Below are 6641 nucleotides of genomic sequence, written 5' to 3' on the forward strand. Positions count from 1 at the left end.
TGAGGAAGTGTTCCCAGAGGAGGAGGTGGTACCTGGCTGAGTTCGCTACAAATAGATATTTGAAGAATGTTCACAAAGCTGGAGTGTGGGTAAGTGCCCTAGAAGCCTATCTCTCTGTGTTGGGAAAACAGAGAGACATCAGCAAATGGATCCATTCTCCCTGGAGGAGGGGGCACCCATCATCTCTCCCTTCCTCTCTGCCCATCGCATACACATTAAAGCGTAGACACACTCATAGTCACAAACAGTTACATATAAACACATACACATGTACAAGGTAGTGGAGAATGTACCAGCTTTCTTCTCGGTGAGATAGCTGTTTCTGTAAGAAAGGGTTTTTAAAAATATTTATTTTTATATGCTTCTCTGACTGCACTGAGTCTTAGTTGAGGGATGTAGGGTCTTTAGTTGAGGCACGTGGGATCTAGTCGCCTGACCAGGGATTGAACTTGGACTCCCTGAATTGGGAGAGTGGAGTCCTAGCCACTGGGACCGCCTGGGACATCCTAAGAGAAAGGTTTTAATAAGAACTGGAGGTAGAAGATGAGGCCCCCACAGTTGAAGACCTGTAGGGACAGGCTGCTGCTCTGCTGAAAACAGGAAGGAGGGTTCAGAGGGAGTGTAAGGAGCAGTGGTGGAAGAGGAAGAGGAGGGAGCTCTAGGGCCCCTCTAATCCTCTCATTTAACTGTGGAGAAAACTGAGGTCCAGAGAGGGAAAGTAAAATGCCTGAGGTCACATTGTACCTGGGGGTCAATGCTGAGTGTGGGTGCACAGGGGTCATGACACACCCAGGCAAGCTTGCAAATCCCTGCACAGCCAGTTGTGGCGCACACTCCCAGAGCAGGCACGCAACCGAGGCTGCCATTAATCACACCTGATGCTGCTCAGATCCCTCATTCAGCTGAGAGCTGGGTCAGCCTGCCTGTCTGCATCCGTTTCTCACTCCAGCCCTCACGGATCACAGGGCCCATAGCGGGAAGCAGAATCTTTGGGAACCTCGGGTCAGGCTACCTGCAGGTTCCCTGGAGGTTCCCTGAAGCAGTGCAGGATGTTCACCCCTAGAATGGACTCAGCTGCTCAGGGGTCAGGCTGGGCCTCCATCCTCAAGGAAAGATGTGCCTCAGGGCAGAGCTAAAGCCTCACTGGACCCAGAACTGGGACTGCAGACCCTAGCATCACATCTCAGTGAGATGTCAAGGAGTCTACTGGAGGCAGAGAGGAACCTAGAAGCTTCTAGAGGAACCTAGAGGAACAGGAGACCTGGGCTCCATCGTGACTTGCCTCTCTCTCTATGAATGGCCTTGGGTAAATCCCTTTCCCTCTTGAGGATCTATGAATTTATTTTATTTAAAAGATTTTATGATATGGACCACTTTTAAAGTCTTTAATTGAACTTGTTACAATATTGTTTCTGTTTTATGTTTTGATTTTTTTTTTTTTTTTCTTTTTGGCCACAAGGCATTTGGGATCTTAGTTCCCTGACCAGGGATTGAATCTGCAGCTACTGCATTGGAAGGCAGAGTCTTAACCACTGGACTGCCAGGGAAGTCCCAAATCTGTGAATTTATCACATTGAGCTAGGGGCTGGAGACACAGAGATAAGGCACAGGCCTTCCTCTTGAGAAGTTTACAGTCGGGTGAAGGAAGGCAGCATTTCCAGGTGGAGCAAAGAGCTCAACTCAGAGTGGGGCTAAGTGGGGAATAGTGAGGTTGGGGCTGGAGAGGGGGGTAGGCTGGAATGCTCAGCAGGCACATCTGCCTGTGTCAGGTATGATGATAAACTCTCATATTGTGCTTGTAACCTTAATGGTGCCACCACACCCTGGATCCCCATCTAGCTCTAACTGTGGGCCCACTGCTCCCTACTCAGGAAAGCACTTGTTACATGGTGTTTGGGAATGGCCACTGATTGGCTCAGGCGGAGCATCTGACCTAAACCCAGCCTATCCACCCACTGGCAGGTGGACTGGTGAAGTGCACTTCTTGGGAAAAGCTCCACCCAATAGGGGTGGAGATAGTAACGAGCTGAGCCAATCAGAATGGCTCCTGGTAGAACTTGAACTAAGGAAATACAGGAGATGGACCTGTGATGAGCAAGGTAGAGAGAGAAGCTGCCATACAGAGAGAAGCAGTTGCTCCACTGAAGAAGCATTCTGGAGAAACATTCAGGCAGCATGTGAGAGACTGGACGGCCTCAGCTCAGTTTCTGACTTCAGCTGTCTTTACAAGCTTGCTTTTTATTCAGATGGGCCTGAGTGAGTCATCATTCTTGTTAAACTGTGTAACTAGCTAAGGAGCCCCCTCATCTCCCTGGCATGCCAAAGAGCAGCCAACTCTGTCCTGCATCCTGTAGAGAGGCCGCTGTGAGAAAACAGAAAGATCAGAGGATGGGAAATTAAAAGACCGGGCCTGGGTTCGAGGCTGACTCAAGTTCCCAAGCATCCAAGAGCCAGGCCTTGGCAGAAGTCTGGAATCCCTTGCACAGTGTGCTTTCTCCTTCACTGGTTATGATCTGGCTCCAAGGAAAATGACAGATGAAAGCAGCCAGAAAGGTAAAGGCAGCTGCTACCTCTTCAGGGTATTCTGCTGTTTGATGGAAGCTGATTAGTTGGGTGCAGAGGATTCAAAGGGCTTCCCTGGTGGCTCAGTGGTAAAGAACCCGTATGCAATGCAGGAGACGTGAAGCCGTGAGTTTGATCCCTGAGTTGGGAAGATCCCCTGGAGAAGGAAATGGCAACCCAATCCAGTATTCTTGCATGGGAAATCCCACGGACAGAGGAGCCTGGTGGGCTACAGTCCATGGGGTCGTAAAAGAGTTGGACACGACTGAACGACTAAACAACAAGAAGATTCAAACCCTCTCTGTTCAAAGGGTCCCCAGGGAGATCTGAAAGTCATTGGAGAGCAGGGATGATTCTGGACACAGCACGATGCTTGAAAGTCTTAGCCATCTCCTGGGCACTTCTCAGTAGACCCACGTCTGGGTCCTGGGGAGAACAGAAGGGCTGTATGTGAAAGCTAAAAGAACTGTTCCACTGAAAAGTTTGCTTATCTGGGCATAAACAGACCTATTTTGGAATCAGGCAAAAGAGGCATTTGTTCCTGCTTTGCTACTGACCTTTGTACATGGAGAAAGCTCTATGGTGCAGGCATCAATGACTTGAAGAGCTGCAGTATGGGGGAAGGGGTTGGTCCATGGAGAAAAGAGTCTTTTCAACAAATAGGGCAAAAACAATTGGATATCCACATGCGACAAATGAAGCTTGACTCAGACTTTGCACCATGTGCATAAGCTGGTTAAAAGTGAAAATAGACCCTAAAGGCAAAACCTAAAAATTTTAAAAAACTCCTAGAGAAAACACAAAAGAAAATTTTTGTGACCATGGTTTTGGCAAACATGTTTAGATCTAATACCAAAAGCACAAATCCATAAAATTAAAAATTGATAAATCAGACTTCAAAATTAAGAACTTCTGCTCTTCAAAAGGCACAGGAAGAAAATGAAAAGACAGAACTCCCCTGGCGATCTGGTGGTTAAGACTCTGCACTTCCACTGAAGGAGGCACGGGTTTGATCCTGGGTCAGGGAAGTTCTGCATGCTGTGGTTTGCAGCAAAAAAAAAAAAAAAAAGACAAGCTACAGAGCTACTGGGGGAAAATACTTTCAAAATACATCTGATAAAAACCTGTATCTATAATATATAAGGTACACTCCGAATTCAATAATGAGGAAACAAATAACTTAATTACAAAATGGGCAAAGTATATGAACGGACACTTCATCAAAGAAGACATAGAAATGGCAAATAAGAGTATGAAAAGCTGCTCACCGTCACTGGTTACCAGGGAAGTGTGAATTAAAACTAGACACACTACCCAACTATTGCTGCTGCTGCTAAGTCGCTTCAGTCGTGTCCGACTCTGTGCAACCCCATAGACGGCAGCCCACCAGGCTTCCCGTACCTAGGATTCTCCAGGCAAGAAGACTGGAGTGGGTTGACATTTCCTTCTCCAGTGCATGACAGTGAAAAGGGAAAGTGAAGTCGCTCAGTCGTGTCCGACTCCCAGTGACCCCATGGACCGCAGCCTACCAGGCTCCTCCATCCATGGGATTTTCCCGGCAAGAGTACTGGAGTGGGGTGCCATTGCCTTCTCAGACCATCGGAAAGGCTTAAAAACAGCCAAAGGTGTGATTTTAACAGTATCAAGTGTTAATGAGAATGCTGAGCAGTTGGAACTCATGTTGCTTGTGGGAAAGTACATGGAATAATCACTCTGGGAAACAGTTTGGCAGTTTCTTATAAAGTTAAGCATACACTTCACTTATAACCCAACAATCACACTCCTAGATATTTACTCAAAAGAAGTGAAAAACATGTTTATACAAAAATTGGTACACAAATACTCATAGCTAAAATATAATTGCTAAAAACTGGGAGACAACCCACATGTCCTTCAACTGGTAAACGAACAAAGAAACTGTGGCATATCCATACAATAGAATACTACTCAACAGTGAAAAGGAATGAGTTATTGACACATGCAACAACCTGGATAATTATACTAAGTGAAAGAAGGTAGACTTAAAAGGCTCATACCAAAGAATTCCATTTACAGGACATTCTCGTAAAAGTAAAATGATAGGAAAAGAGACAGATCAGTGGTGGTCAGCAGCTGCGGATAGGGAAGGGGGCTGACTCCAAAGGGAGTTTCTGAGAAGAGAGAAGTATTTTGTATCTTGATGGTGATATGGTTACAAGACTGTCTGCATTTGTAAACAATCATAGAATTTTCTACTCAAAAGGGTGCTTTTACACAATGAAAATTATGCTTCCATTTTTAAAAATGGGAAGTGAGGGGACTTTCCTGGTGGCCCAGTGGCTAAACTCCGAGCTCCCAATGCAGGGTGCCTGGGGTTCGATCCCTGGTCAGGGAACTAGATCCCATAGGCTGCAACTAAAGATCCTGCGTGCCACAACTAAGACCTATTGCAGCCAAATAAATAAGTAATTTTTTTAAAAAAAGAAAGAAAAAGTAAAAAAAAAAAAAAAAGGTAAAAAGAAGAGGGATTCAATTTTCTTCTTCCCTTTCTTTGCCTTTTCTGTTACTGGCCAACATTCTGTCCTCAAAGCTATTGTTCTCCTGGGGGTGGGAGTAATTTCTCAATTCGGCCACACTGAACACTGCTTTATTTCTGGAAACAAAGAGTCAACCCACCGAGGATGATCTGTGCAGGCCCATGTCTGCTGTCTCCTGCCGTCCCTCCCTGTCTGGCTAAGCCTGCCCACCCAGGCCTTTCTAACTTCCATTCCCCTTGCTGCCTGTTTCCAAGGGCCATCTGGAGGCCCAAATCTTTACAACCCAGGTGTTGTGTGGGCGAAATACTCTGCTTAGAAAGAGGGAGGCTCCTCACACTCCACTTTCAGCAGTTCTAGCCCATTAAACGGCCATGGGTCCTGGGCATGTATGGTCTGAGAGGACATCCACCTGACATCTGCCTCGTCTCAGCCCTGATACAGGCCATGCCCATCACTGCTGCAGGCGGGAAACAGGCAGCTGTCAGATGCTTCAGGGTGAGCTTGATGAACACCTGGGGCAAACGCATCACCCTGAGTGTGACAGGTCAGGAGGGGAGTGTGAACACTCTTGCCATGACTCCCTGGTAAGTGTGAACCCCCTAGTCCTACACAAAATTGTGAGTGGGGGTGTCCCTGAGACACACAGGGAGGGGGGGGGACTGTGGGACACGCTGATGTCCACACGTAGAATGTGAACTCACTGATTTGTGCAGTGAACAGAACAATGTCTCAGTGTGGGAGACACTGGAAGTGTGGTGGAGACACTGTGGTGACTCTGAGCCCGCCATGACAGCTTGGGGAGCATCATGCTGACTCCCACAGTCAGTGGTGAAGACACTGGGGCTTCTGTGGGTGTGAGCACCTTGTGGTAAGTGTGGGGAGCACTAGAGATGCCATGTGTGAATTCAAGGTTGAGACCATGGTAAGTGCACCACAGGACAGTGAGGTGACCTTTTTTTAAAAAAATATTTACTTGTTTCTTTGACTGCTCTCAGTCTTAGTTGTGGCGTGTTAGTTTTTCTTAGCTGTGGTCTTAGTTGGGATCTAGTTCCCTAACCAGGGATCGAACCCAGGCCCACTATACTGGGACTGTGGAGTCTTAGCCACTGGACCACCAGGGAAGTCCTAAGGTGACTTTATTTTTAAGTTTAAGGAGCATGAACACAGTGAGCATGTTACACAAGGTGGAGGGCTCTGCTGGGCATGTTTTGGGGCATCTGCAGACCGTGCCCATTCTCAGGGTATCTGGTCCCCACCCGCAACCTTTGAAGAGTCAGCACACCCTCATAAGACCAGGTGTTGACCAGCAGGCACTGTGTGTGCAGCTACCGCGTGATTTGCATAGTTCTGAAGGTTTCTTTTTCTTTCATTTTCTAAGCTGGAGTTGTTATAGTTGTTCAGTTTTGCCCAGCTCTTTTGGGAAGTGCTGATGTGGTTACAGGGTGAGAGGAAGTGATTCATGGGTAGGTTTACCGAAGAACAAAGGGAGGGTAAATGCTGAGGTTGACAGCTATTAAAGTGGTTTTTGATATCAAGATTCAACTACTGGTATCAAGATTAGTT

Source organism: Bison bison, unplaced genomic scaffold (genome assembly GCF_000754665.1).
Source record: "Bison bison bison isolate TAMUID 2011002044 unplaced genomic scaffold, Bison_UMD1.0 scf7180017864034, whole genome shotgun sequence".
NCBI classification, from domain to species: Eukaryota; Metazoa; Chordata; class Mammalia; order Artiodactyla; family Bovidae; genus Bison; species Bison bison.